Here is a 27,927-nt window from a genome sequence, read left to right as displayed (position 1 = left end):
ACTGGTGCGAAATTATAATCTCTGCGATTATCGTGACGTAACGCTTCTGTTTAAAGAATTTAGTATATTATTCTCTGGATATCTTCGACCTTCTAAAGATATTTTCGCCGACCCGCGTTAACAATACTGAAAGTAAACCGGAGGAGCCAACCCTAACGGCGAGTGTTGGCGCGACAACGTGTGCGCTACCCAGCTCAACCATTCGTCGCATGGTTTCTCGCAAAGTGCTACATCTATAGATGGGTACGCACAGGCAGGGGAACGTGCGCGTGTAAGTAACGTGACTGCAGCAATAGATCTGGGTGTTAACCCTCCATTAGGCGCATGGGTTCTACTCACGCGGTTAGTCGCGTGGATTACAATAGTAGTCCAACTTCTTTGGCTGCTATAATATTTTATTAAAAAAAAATTTATATTTGTTTCCAATAAATGTTTATTTATATTATTTTATACGTCTCAAACATATTTTGACTTTGGTTTTATCTAACTTTTATGAGAGAAAAATTAAAACAGGCAATGCGTGTTGTTTTGAGCCGTTTAATAGAAGGTTACTAAGAATTATTGCAAATTCAAAGTATGCAATAAAAATATCTAAACTAATTTTACATTTTTATTTTAAATAATAGACTTAATACAAACTTAACAGTGAAGAAATAGAAAAGCATATAAACGAGGAAATACAAGTCAAATATGGAGCATGTTTTTCTCTGCCAAATAAGCGATGCTCTCATCTCTCATATGATTCTTACATGCATATTTATTTACCAAGATTGAGAGAAAATGTATTCTATCATTTTTGAATATTTACTACGTGTTTGGCAAATATTTCTTGTGGACTTCGCCAAAAGCAATTTTCTGGCATGTCGGCTGGTGGAGGCTGTAAATCTTTTCTATACAAGGTAGATGCCGTCCTCGACGATCAACTTCTCTTGGCATATTAGTAATCGGTGTTCAGTTTGCGGTTTTACTAGCTCTCAAGCAATAATTTCCAAATTATAAAAAAACTAAGGTTATCTTCATCTTCTTCATCCATAGAGGTTTCTTCTGTTTCCAAATGTATCTTTTTTGCATCAGAAATTTCAATTTCCATGTAAAACAAAATATGACATATCTATAGTGAAATATTTGTTGTACATACTGAATAGCCTTAACATTGCTTATAAACAAAGTTAAATTCTTAGATATGCGAAAATAGCCAAATACAAAACAAAAAGCCAATGTTAATTTATGGAAACAGTGTAATGTATAGACCCGAAATCGTTGGAATTTGCACTACAAAAAAATTATAAAATTCAATGCTAATTTATAATGAACAAAGTCAAAATTTTTTTTTGGAATTAAGATTTGTTTTTTTGGAATTATAAAACTTATCTCAGTGTTCAAACAGACAAACTTCCAAAATGTCCACTTGGCAAAAAATGTCACGTAAGTAGGCGCGTGGATTACAATTGTAGTCCACTCGTATTCAACTGTGGCTAAAAGTGGTAAATGTGGGCCTAGCCCCTCAATTTTATACTAAGTGAGCACTTTTGTATATCATCGACAGCTATTCAAGCGGGCAATGTCATCCTCCACCCAAGTTTTAATTGGTCCCTGCTAAAAAATTTGCGGATTACATATGTAGTCCACGCGCCTAACGGAGGGTTAAAGGCTCGCAATGTGCTACATCTATAGATGGGAACGCACCGGCGAGCGGCGCTACTGACGGTAGCTATATGGCACCTACGACAATCAGGCAGGGCAAACCTTCAATAGATTCTGTACTAAATGAGCAAGCGCTTGGGCAAGTATTTACACCACCTAATATGGTAAGAGGAAATATTTTTTCGCCAGACAATCCATTTGATACCGAAGATCCGCATCGAGCTGTTTCGAGTCCATCTGCTGCGTGGTCCGCAAACTCCACGGTTCTTATTAGTATGCCTCCGCGTTCAGGGTATATATCTACATCAGCACAACCATCTCATTTCTACATTCCTAGTGGTCAGTATGTCCCTCTAAACACAATAACGCAACGAACGCACGTCTTAGGCACAAGTCACCCCTTCCATTCCACCACTCTTCATTATGACGACGGCTTAGCAGGTGCCGGATCGCACTCAACCGCAGTGCCCGCTAATCAACAATTTCGTTGTTATAATGCGAACTCATTTCCGATAACTGGACCTGTTCCGACAGTCTCTTCGACAGGCATATTCACCGCTTCGATTCCATCGCATGTACCTGGTGGCTTCTACAGCAGGCAACAAGGCGCGAATGGGTATGCTTCATTTTCTTAGGGCCCAATGGTCGATTGCACATTGTCCACAATGCAGATAGCATCCAGGCAGGTTGTTAATAAAGAGCTACCGGCATTTACTGGCAAACCAGAAGAATGGCCTTTATTCATTGTTAATTATGAGCAATCGACTGAGTGGTGCGGATTTTCAGAAGCGGAGAATCTTATCCGCCCCAACGCTGTCTGAAAGGTGCTGCTTTATGCCATGTTCTGACCGACATCGAAAACATGTTTTCGTTGCTAAAACATGGCTAAAACTAGTTTTCGACCAAAAACATGTGTTTTCGTCCATGTAAAATCTGTCAAACGAAAACCAGTTTTCGCTGAAAACTACTTGAAAACTCACGTTCCAATCGGTGTCTTCACTAGTTTTTTCGATTATTTATCGAAGTGGAAGTCATATTTTATCATCTTTAATACGCTATTTCGTATTTATTGTTAATTGGCTGGCCAAAGTAAAATAAGAATGAAAGTAAGAGGTTGTTTATGAAAAGAAAATGTGGGAAAAGCACTTTGGTATTGTTTTTGTGTAGCAAAACTGCAATGAGAGGATGTAAGAAATGTCAACGAAAACACTAACAGCCGGTGTGAACAGCCTTCAGCCCACAATTCCAAAAGTCGTTTTCAAAGTGTTTTCGTTGTCGGTCAGAACATGGTATTAGAAGCAGTTAAAGGCAAACTGATGAAACCTTCAACCGTATCACAAGCCATCGAAACTCTTCGCATGTTATACCGCAGACCTGCCGTCATACACCAAGCATTACAACGAAAGCTAAGGCAAGAACCGGCAGTTCACCACGACAATTTAAAAACTCTTATATAGTTTGCTCTTGCTGTCCAAAACTACCGGTCGACTATGAATGCTATTGGACTTTCGGCGTACTTAACCGACCCAATGCTTCTATCCGATTTATTAAGTAAGCTGCCATGCGACCTAAAACTGGAATGGGGTAGGCAGGTAGTAAATATGTCAGAAACTGATTTAGGTAAATTTGACGACTGGCTCTTTAAATTAGCGACGTGTGCTAGTCAGGTAGTTTCTGTGAGCGCAACAACAACTGTAAGCGAGATAAAAGGTAAACACTCAAAGTCCAGACTTCTAGTGCATGACGTAGTAGAAAGTAAAAGCGATAAAATGAGTGGCCATCCACAACAACAATGCCTTTTTGTAAAGATCATAATTTGCGCAGATGTAATAAGTTTCCTTTATTAGCTATTAAAGAGAGATGGCAAATTATACGTGAGAACAAACTGTGTATTAGATGTTTTAAAAGGCACTTTTTGAAGAATTGTCGTTCTCAAAGCCGTTGTGATATCAATGGTTGTACAAAACCACATAACGCTTTGCTTCACGCAGATGATGTAAAGGCGCATAATGATACTGCTGTTATGCTACACACTAAAAGAGAATCAAATAAAATTATGTTTCGTTATGTTCCGGTCACGTTATATGGAAAGACACATTCAATAGAAACGTATGCGCTAGTCAGCATGTACTTTACTGGAAAGTGACGTCGCTTCGAGGTTAGGCTTGCAAGAACCATCCCGAGATCTCTGCTTAAGATGGACTGGAGATATCACCCAGTCCGATCCAACTTCAAAACTGGTAAGTGTTGACATCTCATCAAGCGACAAGTCGTCGCGATACACCTTGCGTAACGTTCGCACAGTGGCAAACCTCGACCTTCCCATGCAAACGCTATCCGAATCGACATTAAATTCTCGTAACCAGTTAAATAAATTGCCAATAAAGCCTTATGAGTCTATGCGTGCAACTATAAACTTCCAACAGAGTTCTACATATTTGTCCGTGCACTGCCACAGAACGCCTGGATGGCATTATTAAAGCTAACTACGCTTTAGAAGCGGTAGGTGTATGTAAAACCGAAGACTCCCTAAAATCCAAAGCAGATGAGCGCGCGTATGCTATTATGAGATCCACAACTCGATACCTGCCTCTTGAAAAGAGATACGAGACAGGACTGTTGAGGAAGGTTGACAAAATAGTCACGCCCAACTCTCTGCCTATGGCAATGCGACGTCTGAATTGTCTTTAAGAAAAAATGATACGAAAAATAAGAATATTATAAAATTTTGGAAAATGGGCGTAGCCACGCCCACTTATGGTTACATGTGAATATCTTGGTAACCGCTGCACCAATTTCTTCCAAACTTGGCAAAGTTGTTGGCCTTGATACAGCATACTAAATGGCCGAAAAGTTTAAAAATCGGACAATAACCACGCCCACATCCCATATAACGGTAATTTTCGAAAGTACCAAAACTGCGATATTTTAGTAACTACTGAAGATTATTCACTCAAAATTGATATTTACAATAATTTATAGACGAAAAATAAGAATAATATAAATTTTTGGAAAATGGGCGTAGCCACGCCCACTTATGGTTACATGTGAATATGTTGGTAACCGCTGCACCAATTTCTTCCAAACTTGGCATAGTTGTTGGCCTTGGCACAGCATACAAAATCGCCGAAAGTTTTTAAAATCGGACGATAACCACGCCCACATCCCATATAACGGTAATTTAGAGAAATACAAAATCTTCGATAAATCAGTAAATATTGAAGCTAATTTATTCAAAATTGATGCTTGCAACAATTCTTTACCAAGAAATACGTTTATGGCAAAATTTTGGAAAATGGGCGTGGTACCGCCCACTTATGATCACATATATGTATATCGGTAACCGTTCTACTAATTTGTACCAAACTCGGTATTTTTTATTGTGCTTACCACATAAAAGAAAAACGTTGAAAATTATTGGAATGGGACTAAAATTACGGCCGCTTTTCATATAACGGTAAATTTCAGAAATGCTTGAAACTTCAATAATTCGGAATTTAAGGACGCTAATTTACTCAAAATGGATACACCCCGGCTTACCATCTAGCGGTAGCTTTCGGAAAGGTGAAAAACATATATTTAATACGTGCGCCGGGTATTTAACGTTCGGCTCCGCCCGAACTTAGACTTTCTTACTTGTTTAATATGTTTTCTGTCATATAAAAAACAAACAACATCTCACTTTTTATTGAATTGTCTTTCAAAAAGTAACGTTTAATAAACAAATTCTTTTAAAAATATATTATGTGCATGTGCATGGGCAGAAATTTGTACAAAAATCGGCTCACACACATGTGCATGTGCTTAATAACAAACAGCACACACTTTTCTGTGAGCAGAGTTTGTTTTCCACTTAAGCACACACATGTGTATGAGCGGTGAGTACAAGTTGAATGTGTTTCTGGCGAGTGTGTGAGCAGAGCATGTGTGTGCAAATACGAACCCTGCGCAAAACTACCAAAAGTTTTAGAAAACTTGGTTAAATACCAACACATCCAATTCTTTACTGCATATAACTGCAACCCTGCTGGCTAAACTTCAACTCATCCAGCTCTCTTTTCTACGAACATCGTGCCCTTTTCGCTGTAGCAGTCGTCACGATAAATTCAACTTTATATTTAAGCGTAAGAAAGAGCACAAATGTAAGTATGGTCATACTGAAATATGAACATATATGTATGTATATTCAAAATGTAAAATAATTTAGATTTTCGCGTAAGTTCATCAGTTTGCTGTAAAATTCTTGAATAAATAAACCGGATTACTTCCGAGCATTGAAGCGTAAACTATAGCTCTAAAATTCTCAACATCCGAAAATATTTAGTGCAGAGATTTGACACGTGCGAGGACTGGTGCGAAATTATAATCTCTGCGATTATCGTGACGTAACGCTTCTGTTTAAAGAATTTAGTATATTATTCTCTGGATATCTTCGACCTTCTAAAGATATTTTCGCCGACCCGCGTTAACAATACTGAAAGTAAACCGGAGGAGCCAACCCTAACGGCGAGTGTTGGCGCGACAACGTGTGCGCTACCCAGCTCAACCATTCGTCGCATGGTTTCTCGCAAAGTGCTACATCTATAGATGGGTACGCACAGGCAGGGGAACGTGCGCGTGTAAGTAACGTGACTGCAGCAATAGATCTGGGTGTTAACCCTCCATTAGGCGCATGGGTTCTACTCACGCGGTTAGTCGCGTGGATTACAATAGTAGTCCAACTTCTTTGGCTGCTATAATATTTTATTAAAAAAAAATTTATATTTGTTTCCAATAAATGTTTATTTATATTATTTTATACGTCTCAAACATATTTTGACTTTGGTTTTATCTAACTTTTATGAGAGAAAAATTAAAACAGGCAATGCGTGTTGTTTTGAGCCGTTTAATAGAAGGTTACTAAGAATTATTGCAAATTCAAAGTATGCAATAAAAATATCTAAACTAATTTTACATTTTTATTTTAAATAATAGACTTAATACAAACTTAACAGTGAAGAAATAGAAAAGCATATAAACGAGGAAATACAAGTCAAATATGGAGCATGTTTTTCTCTGCCAAATAAGCGATGCTCTCATCTCTCATATGATTCTTACATGCATATTTATTTACCAAGATTGAGAGAAAATGTATTCTATCATTTTTGAATATTTACTACGTGTTTGGCAAATATTTCTTGTGGACTTCGCCAAAAGCAATTTTCTGGCATGTCGGCTGGTGGAGGCTGTAAATCTTTTCTATACAAGGTAGATGCCGTCCTCGACGATCAACTTCTCTTGGCATATTAGTAATCGGTGTTCAGTTTGCGGTTTTACTAGCTCTCAAGCAATAATTTCCAAATTATAAAAAAACTAAGGTTATCTTCATCTTCTTCATCCATAGAGGTTTCTTCTGTTTCCAAATGTATCTTTTTTGCATCAGAAATTTCAATTTCCATGTAAAACAAAATATGACATATCTATAGTGAAATATTTGTTGTACATACTGAATAGCCTTAACATTGCTTATAAACAAAGTTAAATTCTTAGATATGCGAAAATAGCCAAATACAAAACAAAAAGCCAATGTTAATTTATGGAAACAGTGTAATGTATAGACCCGAAATCGTTGGAATTTGCACTACAAAAAAATTATAAAATTCAATGCTAATTTATAATGAACAAAGTCAAAATTTTTTTTTGGAATTAAGATTTGTTTTTTTGGAATTATAAAACTTATCTCAGTGTTCAAACAGACAAACTTCCAAAATGTCCACTTGGCAAAAAATGTCACGTAAGTAGGCGCGTGGATTACAATTGTAGTCCACTCGTATTCAACTGTGGCTAAAAGTGGTAAATGTGGGCCTAGCCCCTCAATTTTATACTAAGTGAGCACTTTTGTATATCATCGACAGCTATTCAAGCGGGCAATGTCATCCTCCACCCAAGTTTTAATTGGTCCCTGCTAAAAAATTTGCGGATTACATATGTAGTCCACGCGCCTAACGGAGGGTTAAAGGCTCGCAATGTGCTACATCTATAGATGGGAACGCACCGGCGAGCGGCGCTACTGACGGTAGCTATATGGCACCTACGACAATCAGGCAGGGCAAACCTTCAATAGATTCTGTACTAAATGAGCAAGCGCTTGGGCAAGTATTTACACCACCTAATATGGTAAGAGGAAATATTTTTTCGCCAGACAATCCATTTGATACCGAAGATCCGCATCGAGCTGTTTCGAGTCCATCTGCTGCGTGGTCCGCAAACTCCACGGTTCTTATTAGTATGCCTCCGCGTTCAGGGTATATATCTACATCAGCACAACCATCTCATTTCTACATTCCTAGTGGTCAGTATGTCCCTCTAAACACAATAACGCAACGAACGCACGTCTTAGGCACAAGTCACCCCTTCCATTCCACCACTCTTCATTATGACGACGGCTTAGCAGGTGCCGGATCGCACTCAACCGCAGTGCCCGCTAATCAACAATTTCGTTGTTATAATGCGAACTCATTTCCGATAACTGGACCTGTTCCGACAGTCTCTTCGACAGGCATATTCACCGCTTCGATTCCATCGCATGTACCTGGTGGCTTCTACAGCAGGCAACAAGGCGCGAATGGGTATGCTTCATTTTCTTAGGGCCCAATGGTCGATTGCACATTGTCCACAATGCAGATAGCATCCAGGCAGGTTGTTAATAAAGAGCTACCGGCATTTACTGGCAAACCAGAAGAATGGCCTTTATTCATTGTTAATTATGAGCAATCGACTGAGTGGTGCGGATTTTCAGAAGCGGAGAATCTTATCCGCCCCAACGCTGTCTGAAAGGTGCTGCTTTATGCCATGTTCTGACCGACATCGAAAACATGTTTTCGTTGCTAAAACATGGCTAAAACTAGTTTTCGACCAAAAACATGTGTTTTCGTCCATGTAAAATCTGTCAAACGAAAACCAGTTTTCGCTGAAAACTACTTGAAAACTCACGTTCCAATCGGTGTCTTCACTAGTTTTTTCGATTATTTATCGAAGTGGAAGTCATATTTTATCATCTTTAATACGCTATTTCGTATTTATTGTTAATTGGCTGGCCAAAGTAAAATAAGAATGAAAGTAAGAGGTTGTTTATGAAAAGAAAATGTGGGAAAAGCACTTTGGTATTGTTTTTGTGTAGCAAAACTGCAATGAGAGGATGTAAGAAATGTCAACGAAAACACTAACAGCCGGTGTGAACAGCCTTCAGCCCACAATTCCAAAAGTCGTTTTCAAAGTGTTTTCGTTGTCGGTCAGAACATGGTATTAGAAGCAGTTAAAGGCAAACTGATGAAACCTTCAACCGTATCACAAGCCATCGAAACTCTTCGCATGTTATACCGCAGACCTGCCGTCATACACCAAGCATTACAACGAAAGCTAAGGCAAGAACCGGCAGTTCACCACGACAATTTAAAAACTCTTATATAGTTTGCTCTTGCTGTCCAAAACTACCGGTCGACTATGAATGCTATTGGACTTTCGGCGTACTTAACCGACCCAATGCTTCTATCCGATTTATTAAGTAAGCTGCCATGCGACCTAAAACTGGAATGGGGTAGGCAGGTAGTAAATATGTCAGAAACTGATTTAGGTAAATTTGACGACTGGCTCTTTAAATTAGCGACGTGTGCTAGTCAGGTAGTTTCTGTGAGCGCAACAACAACTGTAAGCGAGATAAAAGGTAAACACTCAAAGTCCAGACTTCTAGTGCATGACGTAGTAGAAAGTAAAAGCGATAAAATGAGTGGCCATCCACAACAACAATGCCTTTTTGTAAAGATCATAATTTGCGCAGATGTAATAAGTTTCCTTTATTAGCTATTAAAGAGAGATGGCAAATTATACGTGAGAACAAACTGTGTATTAGATGTTTTAAAAGGCACTTTTTGAAGAATTGTCGTTCTCAAAGCCGTTGTGATATCAATGGTTGTACAAAACCACATAACGCTTTGCTTCACGCAGATGATGTAAAGGCGCATAATGATACTGCTGTTATGCTACACACTAAAAGAGAATCAAATAAAATTATGTTTCGTTATGTTCCGGTCACGTTATATGGAAAGACACATTCAATAGAAACGTATGCGCTAGTCAGCATGTACTTTACTGGAAAGTGACGTCGCTTCGAGGTTAGGCTTGCAAGAACCATCCCGAGATCTCTGCTTAAGATGGACTGGAGATATCACCCAGTCCGATCCAACTTCAAAACTGGTAAGTGTTGACATCTCATCAAGCGACAAGTCGTCGCGATACACCTTGCGTAACGTTCGCACAGTGGCAAACCTCGACCTTCCCATGCAAACGCTATCCGAATCGACATTAAATTCTCGTAACCAGTTAAATAAATTGCCAATAAAGCCTTATGAGTCTATGCGTGCAACTATAAACTTCCAACAGAGTTCTACATATTTGTCCGTGCACTGCCACAGAACGCCTGGATGGCATTATTAAAGCTAACTACGCTTTAGAAGCGGTAGGTGTATGTAAAACCGAAGACTCCCTAAAATCCAAAGCAGATGAGCGCGCGTATGCTATTATGAGATCCACAACTCGATACCTGCCTCTTGAAAAGAGATACGAGACAGGACTGTTGAGGAAGTTTGACAAAATAGTCACGCCCAACTCTCTGCCTATGGCAATGCGACGTCTGAATTGTCTTTAAGAAAAAATGATACGAGATCCTAAGCTGATGGATTTTTTAAACAATAAAATTAGCAACTACGAAGAAAAATGTTATATCCGTAAGCTGAAGAAAGGCGAATCTATCGTTCTTACCCATATTCACAGTTGCGAACAAAAATAAAACAAAACTCGGGTCGTATGGGATGCCACCGCTGCGGTTGAGAACGTTTCATTAAATAGTTATTTGATATCAGGCCTAGATCTTTTAACGTCCCTAAGAGATGAGGACCAAGCGTCTCAATTATTTTTATGGCGGAACGGAAATCGGTCGAGGCAACGTGATGTGTATGCAATGATGGTTATGACTTTCGGAGCCGCCTGCTCACCGTCTTTGGCAAACTACGTGAAAAACGAAAACGCATCACGTTTCAGCAATATATGTATATGCGCATGTAGTCAGTACGATTTTTATAAATACCAATGTTGACGATTGGTTACACAGTGCTGACGACGAAGAAGAGTTGATCGAATTGGCATCACAAGTTAAGTATATACATGGAGAGGCCGGCTTCGAAATGCACAATTGGCACTCTAACTCTGAAAGAGTGCAGCAAGCGACTTCAGGTTCGACAACACAAGCAGAGAAGTGCCTTGAGGAATCAGGTACCTTGGGTGAAAAGGTTTTGGGAATGTGGTGGCTTCCACAAACGGATGAGCTGACTTTCGTTGAGAGGTTTGACAAGTCGGTCTTCGAAGAAAGTGCTGCCTACACAAATTGTATTATTCTGCGCATCATCATGACGATTTATGATCCCCTGGGATTATTGGGATTTTATTTAATCCGGGCAAAAATCATAATGCAAACCGTTTGGCGTAGCGGCGTGAATTGGGATGATGCGATTGGCGCTAATGAACGAGAGGAGTGGCAATCATGGGTGCGATTACTGCCTGAAATAGAAAATATTCGTGTACCGCGTTGCTACTTGAATGCTAGCACTAGTCACGATATTCAGCTGCACGTTTTCTGCGACGCAAGTGAAGCTGCTTACGCTGCGGTCGCATATTTAAGAGCAGACCTTAAGGGCGAGGTCAGCTGTACGTTGGTGGCATCTAAAACTCGCGTGGCTCCGCTAAAGCCTGTTTCCATACCTCGTCTGGAGCTAATGGGCGCTATAATTGGTCTTCGCCTTTCAAAAATCATCAAGCAGGAAGTGACGCTGCCGGTGACCAAACCCATATTTTGGACGGACTCCAAAAATGTCCTTCATTGGATTCGGTCAGACGCTCGGAGATATAATCAATTTGTGGCTCTCCGGGTAGGTGAGATTTTGGAATCGTCGAACCCCTTTGACTGGCTCAGCTGAAAACGTATCCGATGAAGGCACAAAGTGTAATCAACACACACGGATGGATGGTGAACCGAGATGGTTTCGTGCCCCCGAATTTTTAGTTTTACCACCGAAAATGTGGCCTCAAACGCACTTACCCAGCAACACAGATCTTGTAGGACTACACCATATTCAAATCGAGCCAACGTCGAACTCACCACTATCGACGATTATGCCAAAAGCCGAGCGATTTAGTAAATGGGGAAAATTTCACGCTGCTCAAAGAAATGTTCTGCATTTCCTCCAAAGATTGATGCGGAAACCAGCACAATCGAAGCATCTACAGTTAGCCCTTTCGTGTTCCACAATCGAAGGCGCTGAGAACCTGATCATTCTAAACTGCCAACTCGAAGCCTTTGGCGAAGAAATCAACTGCTTACAACGAGGATTATGCGTGAGTCGAAAAAGTCTCATTTTTAAATGCTCTCCCTATCTAGATAATGCCGGAATCCTCCGCGTTAAAGGAAGAATCGACGCAGTAGAAGGCATTCAATTTGATGCGAAAAGGCCAATTATCCTGCCAAGCAAAAGTCCTGTTACTACACTCATCGTTGATTTCTATCATAGAAAGTACCACCACTTACACAACTAAATCGTTGTGAACGAAATTCGCCAGAAATATTGGATAAACGCTTTAAGGGCGTTGGTATCGTCAATTGGCAGGCGCTGCTGCAAGTGCATTATATGCATATGGATATGGGGTCTTTACCGCCCGAACGTCTTGCGTTGAACACACGCCCCTTCACATATACGGGCGAAGATTATTTCGGCCCTATTGATGTGCTGGTCGGAAGACGACGTGAAAAACGGCGGGGCGTGCTCTTCACGTGTCTCACCGTCAGAGCCGTGCATATCGAGATTAGCCATTCGCTCTCAACTGATGCCTTTCTTTTTGTTTTCAAACAATTCACAAGTCGACGTGGCGTGTCGAGGCGTTTGCTATCAGACAATGCTACGAACTTTCTCGGAGCGAGCAGAATCCTTCTGATGGAGATGGAAAGGCTCTCTTCAGACGACATCGAGCAACGTTACCCGGAAATCGAATGGTGCTTTATACCCCCTAACGCACCGCATATGGGTGGAGCATGGGAGGGAATGATCCCCTCCGTAAAGTCTATCCTCTTCGAAATTCTACGCGCAGAGGCTGCTCAAGAATATGTTTTAAGAGCTGTACTAGCTGACGTGGAGTGTATACTAAATTCCAGGCCGCTCACTTATGTGCCTTTAGAGACGTCAAATGATGAGGCTCTTACCCCCAACCATTTTTTGACTGGCAGTTCGAGCGGTCTGCGTGAACGTGGTACTGAAGACGATAGTGGCATAGCACTACGAAGGAATTTTAGAAATTCATCACAAATAGCAGATCGGTTTTGGAAGCGCTTTGTACGAGAATATTTGCCCTGCCTGACACGGCGCAGGAAATGGTACGAGAATCCCCCAGATCCGATTGTTGTAGGCGACATTGTCATAGTAGTAGATCACAAAAGCAAACACAATACCTGGCTAAAAGGCGTTGTTATGGAAATGCACCGTGCGAACGACGGCCAATCTCGTAGTGCCGTTGTTAAACCCGCCTCAGGGATGATGACTCGGCCTGTGGTCAAACTAGCGAAGCTGGATATAGTTCAGTAAATTTTCAGACGGCGCTTCAAATTTACGAGAGGGGAAATGTTACGGGGACAGCCAATTAATTCGTCCCAGCTCGTTAAATTATTGAGCTTAAGTCCAACTACTAATAGCTGCAACCCTACTGGTTACATACCAACACATCCAATTCTCTACTGCGTAATAACTGCAACCCTGCTGGCTAAACTTCAACTCATCCAGCTCTCTTTTCTACGAACATCGTGCCTTTTTCGTCACGATAAGTTCAACTTTATATTTAAGCGTAAGAAAGAGCACAAATGTAAGTATGCTCATACTGAAATATGAACATATATGTATATTCAAAATGTAAAATAATTTAGATTTTCGCGTAAGTTCATCAATTTGCTGTAAAATTCTTGAATAAATAAACCGGATTAGTTCCGAGCATTGAAGCGTAAACTATTGCTCTAAAATTCTCAACAGCTAGTATATAACGAAAAGTTACGAGGCACAAGGTTTGTTGAATTTATTTTTAGTTAATTTACTAATAATCTCCAGTTTGTTTACTTTAGTGTGTGCTGACTATAGTTGCCGTATGTCATTTTTGGTTTGTACCATGATTGTCCTTTAAATATACCAAAATACTTAGATAAAAATGCAGCAAGCTGAAATTTTGCTGTCCGAATTGCTCAGTTTTGGTAGGTTGATTGTTGAAATTAAGGGTTTTATAATTTTAAATGTACATTTGTAGCATCTACATAAATGTACATTTGAGTAGTCCACTTGTAAACAGCGTTATGTGATTTTATAATAGTAAGCCATAAATTAAAAAAAAAAAACGTCTACAACAACAAGTAATATCCAAATTGTAGTTTTTTTTTATTATCTGAAAATTTTGATAAATAAGAGCCTAATAACATTAAAAATCAAAATCGTAGTGTGGTAGTTTTTGCAAATTTTATATATAGAAATTAAATATAGCAAGTTTTGAAAAAGATGGAGACTATTGAACTTGTATAAATACGTATGTACAATAAATATTAAAGCGACTTTTCAAAGTGTATATATACATACAGTAAGTATTATAGCGACTTTTGCTAGAGTAGCTAACATTTGATGCTATTTTTTTCAGAATATAAGGATTTTGTACAGTATTGTTAGTGGACATAAAACAACTTTAAATACTGGTACGTTAATCACCAAAAACTAAAAATCGAAAAAAATTTACATAGCGCACTTTGCAAGTGGACTACTCATTTGTTGATCTACTAATTTTTTTTGGATCAAGGATGGGTGTTTAGAGGATAAACTCTTTTTTTGAGAAAAATATTTCATTCATTCTGATATAACTAATTTGTATTTAAAAAGGTTTTTCGATTCCAAAAGTATGCAATTGTATAAAATGCAAAATCGGGGAAAATTTACGAAGCAGAAAATAAATTGCCAAATGACCCCGCAGTGGCAACTGTGGAAGTGATCAGCTGTTTCGAAGGCTGCACGTTTTTGCAAATTTTGGGACTTTTGTGGCTATTTTGCCTCTTTGAGAGCGAATGCTACTAACTACTACATTCCTTCACCATAAACTCCTCACATGCTCGGCTCGATCACGAATTTGCATGTGGCGTATTTGTAAAACAGTTTATTTTTGTTGATGGCAAGTAATGCGAAAAATATTTATCGCTCACATTTTTAAAATACAGAAAAAATACTTGAAAGAACAAAACCGCAAAGATTTTTATGCCAGTCTTTAAATTCAGAATTTTATAACAGAGAAAAGACCGAATCTAGAATCTAGGCGTGTGTAGCGCGGTACATATGATTGAAGTGAAACTTCTTAAAAAAGGTGTGAGTACCAGGTAGGAACTTACGAAATTCGATGTGTAAACATATGTTTACGGTTCGGAAAACCATTCGGCTATTGAGTTACATACATAGGTTTGGTTAGAAATTAAACAATAATTTCATTTCATCTTAATAATTTTCAGATACACATATAATTTATTTATCGATTTTCCGGCAACACCACCTTATACGAATTCGCCCTTCTAGCATCCTTAGAACCGGGTTGTAATCAGCGTTGCCGCTTTGGTAATTTTTTACCAAAACTGGTAATGTTCTTCTTTTTCGAACGAGTTTGGTATTTTTTTTCAATTTGGTAATTTTTTTCAACATAAGTCTTTTAAGTTTTTAATACTANGATAACGGCAGTTTTCTGAAAGGTGAAAAACTATATTTAATACTAGCGCCGGGTATTTAATGTTCGGCTCCACCCGAACTGAGACTTTTTACTTGTTTTAGTATCATTTAATACTAAGGAAATTCTTATACCTGACCCAAGTTTTGTTCTATGGTAATTAATTAACATTTTTGATTGCGATACTTTTCAATAGGTGGCTTTGCTCGTTTAGACATTTCAGTTTTAANAGGATTTTGTACAGTATTGTTAGTGGACATAAAACAACTTTAAATACTGGTACGTTAATCACCAAAAACTAAAAATCGAAAAAAATTTACATAGCGCACTTTGCAAGTGGACTACTCATTTGTNATATTTAAGTCCTCTTTCTTTTGATACCAAACTTGTCTAATTTTGATAAGCGGTTTGTTTATTATCCGGAACGGACTTTTATTTCGGAATACAAAATATTTGGCCAAGTTTAACTCGTAACAAAGATAAATGTTATTTTCGGTCCCTTCAATATTCGCATTCGCAAAAGATCCGCATTGATTATTGCGAATGCGAACGCGAATGCGAATGTTAAAAATAATNGTTGATCTACTAATTTTTTTTGGATCAAGGATGGGTGTTTAGAGGATAAACTCTTTTTTTGAGAAAAATATTTCATTCATTCTGATATAACTAATTTGTATTTAAAAAGGTTTTTCGATTCCAAAAGTATGCAATTGTATANCGAATGCGAATGTTAAAAATAATGCGGAAGCTCCGCGGATGCGAATGCAAATGCGAATATTCGCAACAACCCTGGTTCAGACTATTATGTTCATAAAAATTTGGTATTTTTTTCTGAGTTTGGTAATTTTTGTTTGCAAAATGCATTTATTTAAGTTGAAAGGAGACAAATTCCTTTCTTAGGAATTTCCTCTTACTCGCTTTTTATCTTCCAAGGCGAATTCATATATTCTTATCACGTTAATTAAGAGGTATAACTGAGTAGACGTGTTAATAGCTTCGTTCCCCACGCTTTCCGGGCTGCTCCGGTAATTAGAGCGTAAAAATAAGTTACTCTCTCACAAGTGTCAAAAATNCCAAATGACCCCGCAGTGGCAACTGTGGAAGTGATCAGCTGTTTCGAAGGCTGCACGTTTTTGCAAATTTTGGGACTTTTGTGGCTATTTTGCCTCTTTGAGAGCGAATGCTACTAACTACTACATTCCTTCACCATAAACTCCTCACATGCTCGGCTCGATCACGAATTTGCANACAAATGACCCCGCAGTGGCAACTGTGGAAGTGATCAGCTGTTTCGAAGGCTGCACGTGTTTGCAAATTTTGGGACTTTTGTGGCTATTTTGCCTCTTTGAGAGCGAATGCTACTAACTACTACATTCCTTCACCATAAACTCCTCACATGCTCGGCTCGATCACGAATTTGCATGTGGCGTATTTGTAAAACAGTTTATTTTTGTTGATGGCAAGTAATGCGAAAAATATTTATCGCTCACATTTTTAAAATACAGAAAAAATACTTGAAAGAACAAAACCGCAAAGATTTTTATGCCAGTCTTTAAATTCAGAATTTTATAACAGAGAAAAGACCGAATCTAGAATCTAGGCGTGTGTAGCGCGGTACATATGATTGAAGTGAAACTTCTTAAAAAAGGTGTGAGTACCAGGTAGGAACTTACGAAATTCGATGTGTAAACATATGTTTACGGTTCGGAAAACCATTCGGCTATTGAGTTACATACATAGGTTTGGTTAGAAATTAAACAATAATTTCATTTCATCTTAATAATTTTCAGATACACATATAATTTATTTATCGATTTTCCGGCAACACCACCTTATACGAATTCGCCCTTCTAGCATCCTTAGAACCGGGTTGTAATCAGCGTTGCCGCTTTGGTAATTTTTTACCAAAACTGGTAATGTTCTTCTTTTTCGAACGAGTTTGGTATTTTTTTTCAATTTGGTAATTTTTTTCAACATAAGTCTTTTAAGTTTTTAATACTAACTTATTACTTACAAAAATTTAGAACCTTCAACCTTCTTAAAATTGCACAAAAAATTTGCTTATATACATATGTATGAGTCTGCACCTTAAGAGAGCCAAACAAGTTAAAGGCCCTTTCATGCTACAAATTGCCTTGACAACACAGAACTTTTGGTATGAGTGTGCAATATAGCTATTTGGTGGTTTCCAATTTTCCCCAATATGGCGGCTACCACAGTCCCACAATCAGGTTCTTGGATAATTTTTACCTGCTGGAACCAGTAGTGAAAGAAAATAACTTTACAGTACTAATTACTTTTAATTTAATTGTAATTAAATACGAATATGACCCACTCATTAAACTGTTAAAGTGAATTTTATCTATCGTTTATCGAAACATTTGCTGGTTTCACGTCTTAGTTCATGTTTTCGTTTTAAGTAATGTAAAATACTTAATGTAAAAGACTATGTATATGTTAAACACATTTTAAATGTTTATAAATCTCTGCGCGATTTTTTGTGTTACGTTTTAAAAATATTTGTGAATTGTTGTAGTCTGAACACATTGAAAAAGACGACCACAGCTGTAAATTGTTCATTTTCATCTTCAATGACATCATGAATTAGTATGAGTTTGTCTTAAAAGGAGAGGAGGGACCTTATCGGTCGCTCGAAAAATATATATATTCATCTAAGCTGGCCACAACCAAAGCTCTGTAGTAGCTCTGTCGCCACCAAAATAATTATCTACATAAGAATACGTGGAAAATAGTTTGACGGCGGTGGTACATAGCTCGTGTTTTTAATGTGTTCAGACTAGAAATGTTGCGAATGTGGAATTTTAGACATCCGCGGATGCGAATGCAAAAGTTATTGAAATCGGGCTAAAATTACTCCCACTTTTCATATTACGGTAAATTTCAGAAATTCTTGAAAATTGGATATTTTGAAATTTAAGGACGCTAATTTACTCAGAATTGATACTAACAACAATCCTTTGAAAAAAGTAACAGTATTATAGAATTTAGGAAAGTGGTCCCACGTATACATAACTAAATATATAAGTTTAAGTATAACTGAACATACTATCGAAATTGTTAGAAATAGGGTTAAAACCACTCTTCTTACCAGATAACGGCAGTTTTCTGAAAGGTGAAAAACTATATTTAATACTAGCGCCGGGTATTTAATGTTCGGCTCCACCCGAACTGAGACTTTTTACTTGTTTTAGTATCATTTAATACTAAGGAAATTCTTATACCTGACCCAAGTTTTGTTCTATGGTAATTAATTAACATTTTTGATTGCGATACTTTTCAATAGGTGGCTTTGCTCGTTTAGACATTTCAGTTTTAAAGATATTTAAGTCCTCTTTCTTTTGATACCAAACTTGTCTAATTTTGATAAGCGGTTTGTTTATTATCCGGAACGGACTTTTATTTCGGAATACAAAATATTTGGCCAAGTTTAACTCGTAACAAAGATAAATGTTATTTTCGGTCCCTTCAATATTCGCATTCGCAAAAGATCCGCATTGATTATTGCGAATGCGAACGCGAATGCGAATGTTAAAAATAATGCGGAAGCTCCGCGGATGCGAATGCAAATGCGAATATTCGCAACAACCCTGGTTCAGACTATTATGTTCATAAAAATTTGGTATTTTTTTCTGAGTTTGGTAATTTTTGTTTGCAAAATGCATTTATTTAAGTTGAAAGGAGACAAATTCCTTTCTTAGGAATTTCCTCTTACTCGCTTTTTATCTTCCAAGGCGAATTCATATATTCTTATCACGTTAATTAAGAGGTATAACTGAGTAGACGTGTTAATAGCTTCGTTCCCCACGCTTTCCGGGCTGCTCCGGTAATTAGAGCGTAAAAATAAGTTACTCTCTCACAAGTGTCAAAAATGTGCCAAGACGCGCCAAAAGTGCCCAGAGCGTAAGGAACGCAAAAAACCACATTTCGTGCCCGGAATCAACATATCAGCTGTAAACAATGATTTTACATGTATTTATCTTATATGGCTAATAAAATTACCAAATAACTACATTTTCTCAAAATTCTATGATGTTTTCCACTTTTGTTTTTATAAAATTTGCTTTCGGATTTAAGCAACAACAGCTGTTATTTCAAATTGCCCTTTTGTGCCCGGAAAAAAAGTCCGTTCTGTTTCGTGCACAAAGAAGAAGACATTTACGATCCAAAAGTGGAACGTATTCGCTCTCTATTACCCATTTTTCTAGCGTGAGGAACGCTTTCTGGGCTGTTTTGGGCACCCGCGTGTACCCGCAGGCTCGTGTGGAACAAACCTAATATCTGGCTGCCGGTTTCGTCATTTTTTCGATTGATAATAATTACTAAGAATTCGTTTGCCAGCTGTAACCGTTTATATAAACGTCGCTGATTTCTTAAGCCTTAATAAACATCGAGTTCGTGTGCTGTAATTTAATTTAACTTTAAAGAAATAAAATAATTGTGCATAATGTCTTTTGCGGAACAAGAAGTACAAAGTTGTCCCCGCCGAAGGGTAATACCCCTCCCCATGGTAAGGGCCGTGGTGCTGGGAGTCCGTTAGCAGCAAACTGGCTGCTGCAGTTGGAGGCGAAAATGGATAAGTAGAAAGAGAGTTTGGTTGAACAGCTGAGCGGGAGCATAAAAAACAGTGAAGAGAGACTAATGCAGAAATTCAATGAGATTTCAACGGAGCTGCTTTCCATAAAGAAAACCATGAAATTCTTGGATGTGAGGCTGACTGCTGTTGAGTCGTCGTGTGAAGTGATTAATGCTCTGAAAGCAGAGATGCTTGCGTTGAAAAAAGTGACAGCTCGGTATGAAAACGAAGCTGTAGCCACTGATTTGATCATCAACGGCATACCAAATGCTGTTAACGAAAATTGTATCGGGATCTTCTCTGAAATTTGCAAAGCAGTGCACACAGAGATGCCTACAGTGATGGAGATTTTCCGGGTACCTGTAAATAAACAAACAAGCAGCAACAAAAGTGCTCCTATAATTGTCAAACTTCTTTCCTCCCATGCGCGCAGTCAACTGTTTAAATCAGTAGCTGGTTATTGCAAACCAAAGAAATGAGCTCTCACACTAAATGACATTAATGTAGATGGCGATGCAAACATTTACATTCACGAAAGCCTATCCAAAACAAATCGTGCGATAATGCATTATGCAACTCAACTCAGGCGCGAAAAACATCTGTCAGCTGCTTTCTCGATACGAGGCGAGGTTCTGGTTAGAAAAAGAGACGGTGATATGGCCATAAGAGTATTTGACAAAAAGAGTATTGACGAAATTGTTGGCACAACCTGAAATACATAATCAAGTAAATGCACTCTTCGTATTACTTATACTGTATATGCTATTGTTTAGATGTAATGTTAGGTTTAAGTTTTGCTAATTTTTTCTCCTTCTTCTTACTTTCGCCTTAACTATTTTCAGTAGTCTTACCATGATTGCTTGTAGCTTAATCTGTTCTTACATTGTAGACATGAAAATGTTTCCTTTTCAGTTCAGTGCAGAAAAGTCTAATTTAACATGACTGTTATGCAAATGTCCGGCGCTGATGGAAATCATAAGCTAATGTTAAATATTCTGTGTAAGCAATCTGCTGGTCTGAACATAGTTCATTTTAACGCACGCAGCCTGTGTTCTGATAAAATGGACTATGTTAGACACATTTTTGAACAGTCTCTAATAGACATCATCTGCGTGTCCGAAACTTGGTTCGGAGGTAATGCATTAGATTTTCACTGCTGTATTAACAACTACAATGTGCTTCGAAATGATCGGATAAACAAAAGGGGAGGTGGTGTGGCAATCTACTGTAAAACTTCTCTTAGCATCATACTTCTTGCTAAGTCAGTTGACTCTGACATAGAATACTTAATTACAGAGGTTACTGATGGTATATCCAAAGTTTTGATATCCTGTGTGTACAATCCACATAAATGTTACCCACTAGACTGTTTCTTTTCTGAGTTGTCTTTGTTTCTTATTGATTATGAGTGTTATGTGATTTGTGGAGATTTCAATGTTAATTTGCTCGTCAATAATACTAGTACCATTAAACTACGTGATCATAAAACAGCAGCTGGACTGGCTATTTTCAATGACGCAATGCCTACTAGATATGCCAGTAACTCTAATCCCAGTCTTTTAGATTATTTTATTACGTCCAACTTGTCTTATGTACTAAAATTTGACCAACTGTGTTTTATATCGGACCATGATTTAATATTTTGTATTGTTGATGTTGCATTGTCCAGAAGCTAGTACTGATTTCTTGTACCGTGATTTTAGTTCCTTAGACACTAATGCGTTGTTTTCTGAAAGTAAACATATATGTTGGAATGATTGCTGGTATTACGAGACGGTTGACAAGAAACTCGAATATCTCAACAATAATTTATCTACTGTATTTGATCGATATGTCCCTATACGTACTGTTAATACTACTAATAAATCTTGCCTTTGGTTCAGCGGAAAAGTAAGTTTCGCTATAAAGAAACGCAATAAAATGCATACCAAATGGAGAAGGTCGAATACTGAAACTTTGTGGAACTCGTACTGCTCGTAATGTAGCAACAAATATTATTAGGCAGGCAAAAAGGCGTTACTACAATCGTAAACTAAATCCTTCTCTTCCACCCAGTGAGCTATGGCGAAATTTGAAAAGTCTACGAATCCATGGAAAAACGAATGAAAAATGGCAAGTAGACCCCGCTACTTTAAATGACTATTTTATTAGTTCAAGCAATCTCTGCAACTCTTTTAAAGATCAGGGTATTGCTGCCAGTGCTTCTGTCATTAAGGACGTTTTTGAATTCCGAGGAGTTAATGAGGAAGACGTTACAAAGTCTCTAATGGCTATCAAGTCGAATGCAGTGGGTAATGATGGAATATCGCTGAAGTTTGTCAAAATATTGCTTCCTTTTATTTCAAATCATCTTACTCACATAATAAACCATTGTATTACAAGTGGCTGTTTTCCAGCTGTTTGGAATAAAACAATTATCTTGCCTGTACCAAAGAAAGCCCTTGCTTCTGATCCCTCGGACTATAGGCCAATTAGTATTGTACCAGTATTTTCGAAAGTATGTGAGTCCTTAATGGCTGAGCAGATCTCAAATCATATTAAAGAAAATAACTTGCTATCGCCATTGCAGTCTGGTTTTAGGCCTAAGCATAGCTGCGCCACAGCTATGTCCAAAATTTTAGATGATATTAAGATACCATTCGATAATGGAGAACTTACCCTTCTCTGCCTCGTAGACTTTTCTAAGGCATTTGACTCGGTTAACCACACTTTGGAAACTCAGGAATTACTTTGCCTTTTCCGACAGCTCTATTAAACTTTTAGCTAGCTTCCTTGAGGGAAGAGTTCAACAAGTTAAAGCAGATAGTGTTACATCCCGGGTCAAAGCTTCAACAGCGGGTGTTCCTCAGGGTTCGGTTCTGGTCCTCTCCTATTTAGTATGTTTGTCAATGACGTGTTTTTAGTGTGCAAATATGTCAACGTCCATGCGTATGCTGATCATATTCAGTTATATCTGTCNATCAGGGTATTGCTGCCAGTGCTTCTGTCATTAAGGACGTTTTTGAATTCCGAGGAGTTAATGAGGAAGACGTTACAAAGTCTCTAATGGCTATCAAGTCGAATGCAGTGGGTAATGATGGAATATCGCTGAAGTTTGTCAAAATATTGCTTCCTTTTATTTCAAATCATCTTACTCACATAATAAACCATTGTATTACAAGTGGCTGTTTTCCAGCTGTTTGGAATAAAACAATTATCTTGCCTGTACCAAAGAAAGCCCTTGCTTCTGATCCCTCGGACTATAGGCCAATTAGTATTGTACCAGTATTTTCGAAAGTATGTGAGTCCTTAATGGCTGAGCAGATCTCAAATCATATTAAAGAAAATAACTTGCTATCGCCATTGCAGTCTGGTTTTAGGCCTAAGCATAGCTGCGCCACAGCTATGTCCAAAATTTTAGATGATATTAAGATACCATTCGATAATGGAGAACTTACCCTTCTCTGCCTCGTAGACTTTTCTAAGGCATTTGACTCGGTTAACCACACTTTGGAAACTCAGGAATTACTTTGCCTTTTCCGACAGCTCTATTAAACTTTTAGCTAGCTTCCTTGAGGGAAGAGTTCAACAAGTTAAAGCAGATAGTGTTACATCCCGGGTCAAAGCTTCAACAGCGGGTGTTCCTCAGGGTTCGGTTCTGGTCCTCTCCTATTTAGTATGTTTGTCAATGACGTGTTTTTAGTGTGCAAATATGTCAACGTCCATGCGTATGCTGATCATATTCAGTTATATCTGTCTAATCGCATTGGCCTTGTCGAAGATTTATGTTATAAAGTTAATAGTGATCTGTCTGAAATTTTGTGTCTGGCAAATAAAAATGCACTATGCTTAAATGCTGCAAAATCTTACGTTATGCCTATATGTAAAAATAAAGCTGGTAGTAAAAGCATCACATCGTTATGGATCGGTCCAACTGCACTCAAAACTGCTGAAAAGACCAGAAACTTAGAGTTTTATTATAAATAATAAGCTAACCTACTCTGACCATGTAAACAAGGTTGTTAGCAATGTATTTGTTATATTACGAAGATTGAGAATCTTTGCGTCGTATACACCGCAGGAAACACGGCGGAAACTTGCCCTGCAGTTAATTGTACCCCACTTCACATACTTTGAGCTAGTTTATACCAAACTTGATTCAATTTCAGCCAGAAAGATTAATGTAGCTTTTAACAACGTTACGAGGTATGTGTACGGTATTGGTCGTTTTGCTCATATATCGCCATGGAGAGATAAAATTCTAGGATGCAACATTTTGAACTTTTTGGCTGCAAGGAACTGTATGTTCATATTTAGTTGTTAGAGTTAAATTCAATTCTCTAACCTCCAGCCGACTGTTTTTCGTCGGCGCTGCAAGATTGTGGAACTCGATTCCTAACTGTATAAAAACTGGACTGAATAGGAGTAACTTCAAGCGGGAAATACTTCAATATTTCAGTAGTATTGATTTGTCTTCTGCTTTTTGACTATAAGTAATTTGGTGGGAACCTATCTTCGAATCCTTCTTATTTACTTAACCTTCTTACATCTACTATCACCAACTATCTTTTGCTTTGCTAGTATTTCATTTAACTCTTTAAGCACGAATATTTATATTTTTCTATGCTCATTATTATTATATATTTATTATTATTTCTTCTATTATTTTATTGTAATTTGTTATAGTAAGATTTTAAATATTAGTTGATGTGCATATAAAAGACTGCAGTGTCTTAGTTGTACAAATATTTGTAACAAATAAATTGAAATTGAATTGAAATTGAATTCATATATTCATGTGGTAGCAAGAATATAAAAACATAAAATTACCTCATAAATTTTGCGCACATTTATCACGTTTATGCGTAGTCCAATTCACAAAACTCAGTGCATAAACTCCATTTCACGTATAATTGAAATCATGAATTGGGCTACGCATAATGGTAGAAAATGATAGAATGAATTTCAACAAACACATCATTTTGACATAAAGTAAGCTGACCAACCGTCCACCTTTGAGGAGGATTGTCCTCCTTGACTTAAACATATTTCATATGTTTCTAAAGTAAAAAAATAAAATAATTTAATAATTTTTTTAATATTAATAAAAATAATTCGTATTGAAACTTAACACATACTTTAATCTTTTTGAGATGGGTATTAAAAAAAATATATATATTTTAAAACGAACAACCTTAAACACTCCATAAATTATCTTAAAGGAATTCATTGTTTATCTTTTCTATTGTGACTTGTACCTACAAATGGAATGGACTTTTTTGTATCACATTGAGCCTTATGAATAAAAACTAAGCAAGTGTTTTTCTTAAAATTTCAGACCTTTTACGTAAATTTATTTGAATAAATCAAGCAAAAGGTTTGAAAAAGCAACTGCTTAGTTTTTTTAATCATAAGGCCCATTCACTGAAATCTTCTTCCAAATTGTCCTCACTATCGCTTCCATGCAACGATATTTCTTCCAGCCATTTTAGAACTTGTTCTTCATAAGTACCCCTCTCGAAAAGTAAAAAAAAAAATATTAAGTTCAAAACAGAAAATAGCCAACAAACATGTTAAAAACTGAAATAAGTACAGCAAATAGAATTACCCTTACTACTAGCGTTCGCTTGTCAGGCGTCAAGAGGGCGTGGAACTCAGCCGCGCAAGGCCACTGTACAATGTGCGCAGCGTTGCCAGGTTGACGTTTTTAACGTCATTTGGACGGTTTTTGTATCCTGTTGACGTTTGGACGTCTTTTGTGTAAAAAATGACGTATTTGAACTTACCAGTAATTTTTTTTTTTAATTTTTTTCTTAATAAACCTTTTCAAGCTTTGTGTTTTGCAGCAGCTGCTTCAAAAGATATTTATTCTTTGGACGCAAATGACTTAAATATAATGCATACCAAGCGTACGCGCATTTTTTGGATTCTTGGACTAAGAATCCCGTGTTCAAAGGCTGGTTGTGTAAACACTTGAGGTTACGAGGCTTATTGTAATGTTTGCAATTGCACATTAAAAGCCAAATCAGGAAGAGCTGATCTCTTGCAACACGCACGCTCGCAAAAGCATCAACAAAGCTGTAGCAGCATAAAAAATCAGAAAACAGTAGGCGACTTTTTTAAGGTTTCATTGAAAATGTAATGAACGCAAAAAAGGCCTTACTAAATGTCTACAAGAAAAAAAATTATTAAAAACCAACGCGATTATTTAGCCCCTTTAAACTCGCACATTCTTCTTCTTTTTTGGCGCTGTAACCGCCTAAGCGATTTTGGCCGAGTTCAGCAAAGCACGCTAGTCGTTTCTTCTCTGTGCCAACTGGCGCCAATTGGAAACGCCAAATGAAGCCAAGTCTTTCCCCACCTGATCTTTCTATCGCAGTGGGGACCTCCCTGTTCCTCTGCTACCACCAGCGGGTTCCGAGCAAGGATGATAAATGAGTTTTTAATTTTTGTACCAAATGGACAAAAAGAATGTACTAAATCAGCCGAAAAAGTNGAATTACCCTTACTACTAGCGTTCGCTTGTCAGGCGTCAAGAGGGCGTGGAACTCAGCCGCGCAAGGCCACTGTACAATGTGCGCAGCGTTGCCAGGTTGACGTTTTTAACGTCATTTGGACGGTTTTTGTATCCTGTTGACGTTTGGACGTCTTTTGTGTAAAAAATGACGTATTTGAACTTACCAGTAATTTTTTTTTTTAATTTTTTTCTTAATAAACCTTTTCAAGCTTTGTGTTTTGCAGCAGCTGCTTCAAAAGATATTTATTCTTTGGACGCAAATGACTTAAATATAATGCATACCAAGCGTACGCGCATTTTTTGGATTCTTGGACTAAGAATCCCGTGTTCAAAGGCTGGTTGTGTAAACACTTGAGGTTACGAGGCTTATTGTAATGTTTGCAATTGCACATTAAAAGCCAAATCAGGAAGAGCTGATCTCTTGCAACACGCACGCTCGCAAAAGCATCAACAAAGCTGTAGCAGCATAAAAAATCAGAAAACAGTAGGCGACTTTTTTAAGGTTTCATTGAAAATGTAATGAACGCAAAAAAGGCCTTACTAAATGTCTACAAGAAAAAAAATTATTAAAAACCAACGCGATTATTTAGCCCCTTTAAACTCGCACATTCTTCTTCTTTTTTGGCGCTGTAACCGCCTAAGCGATTTTGGCCGAGTTCAGCAAAGCACGCTAGTCGTTTCTTCTCTGTGCCAACTGGCGCCAATTGGAAACGCCAAATGAAGCCAAGTCTTTCCCCACCTGATCTTTCTATCGCAGTGGGGACCTCCCTGTTCCTCTGCTACCACCAGCGGGTTCCGAGCAAGGATGATAAATGAGTTTTTAATTTTTGTACCAAATGGACAAAAAGAATGTACTAAATCAGCCGAAAAAGTACCAAAATTTAAAAGACCAGACATACATATATTTTATATATATTTTTTAAAGTTGATAATCTTATCCCCTAAAATCGTTTACTGACGTGAATACGAAACTGCATTCCGTCTCTTCAAAAATTAATTTTTGTTCTTATTTTTGCATTTTTGTAAAATATTTTCCAGAATGTAACATTTGCATATCACTTTTAAACTCATTTATCAGATAAGCCAATGTGGTTTTTCCACCTTCTTCATAACATTAACGTGACGTTTTTCTCGGGAGGCAGGCTTTTTGTATAATCGTTCTTCAGCAAAAACTTCCCATATATGCCATTTGAACACTTTTGGAGAAACAAGCGATTTAAATAAAAAATCCTTTTCCACCTAAAAGTGACCTTCTGGAAATATTTCACATTGTTTTTTTTTTCTAAGAGTTTAATTTCACGAAAATATAAAATAAAGGAAATCATTGAAACCCCTGAAGCAATAAATAGGCATTGGTAATTATCTTAATTTTAGTGTTTTT

The sequence above is a fragment of the Rhagoletis zephyria genome, unplaced genomic scaffold, assembly GCF_001687245.7.
Source record: "Rhagoletis zephyria isolate East Lansing unplaced genomic scaffold, Rhagoletis_zephyria_1.1 Rzeph_scaffold_00478, whole genome shotgun sequence".
NCBI lineage: Eukaryota > Metazoa > Arthropoda > Insecta > Diptera > Tephritidae > Rhagoletis > Rhagoletis zephyria.
This window is presented reverse-complemented; position numbering follows the sequence as displayed.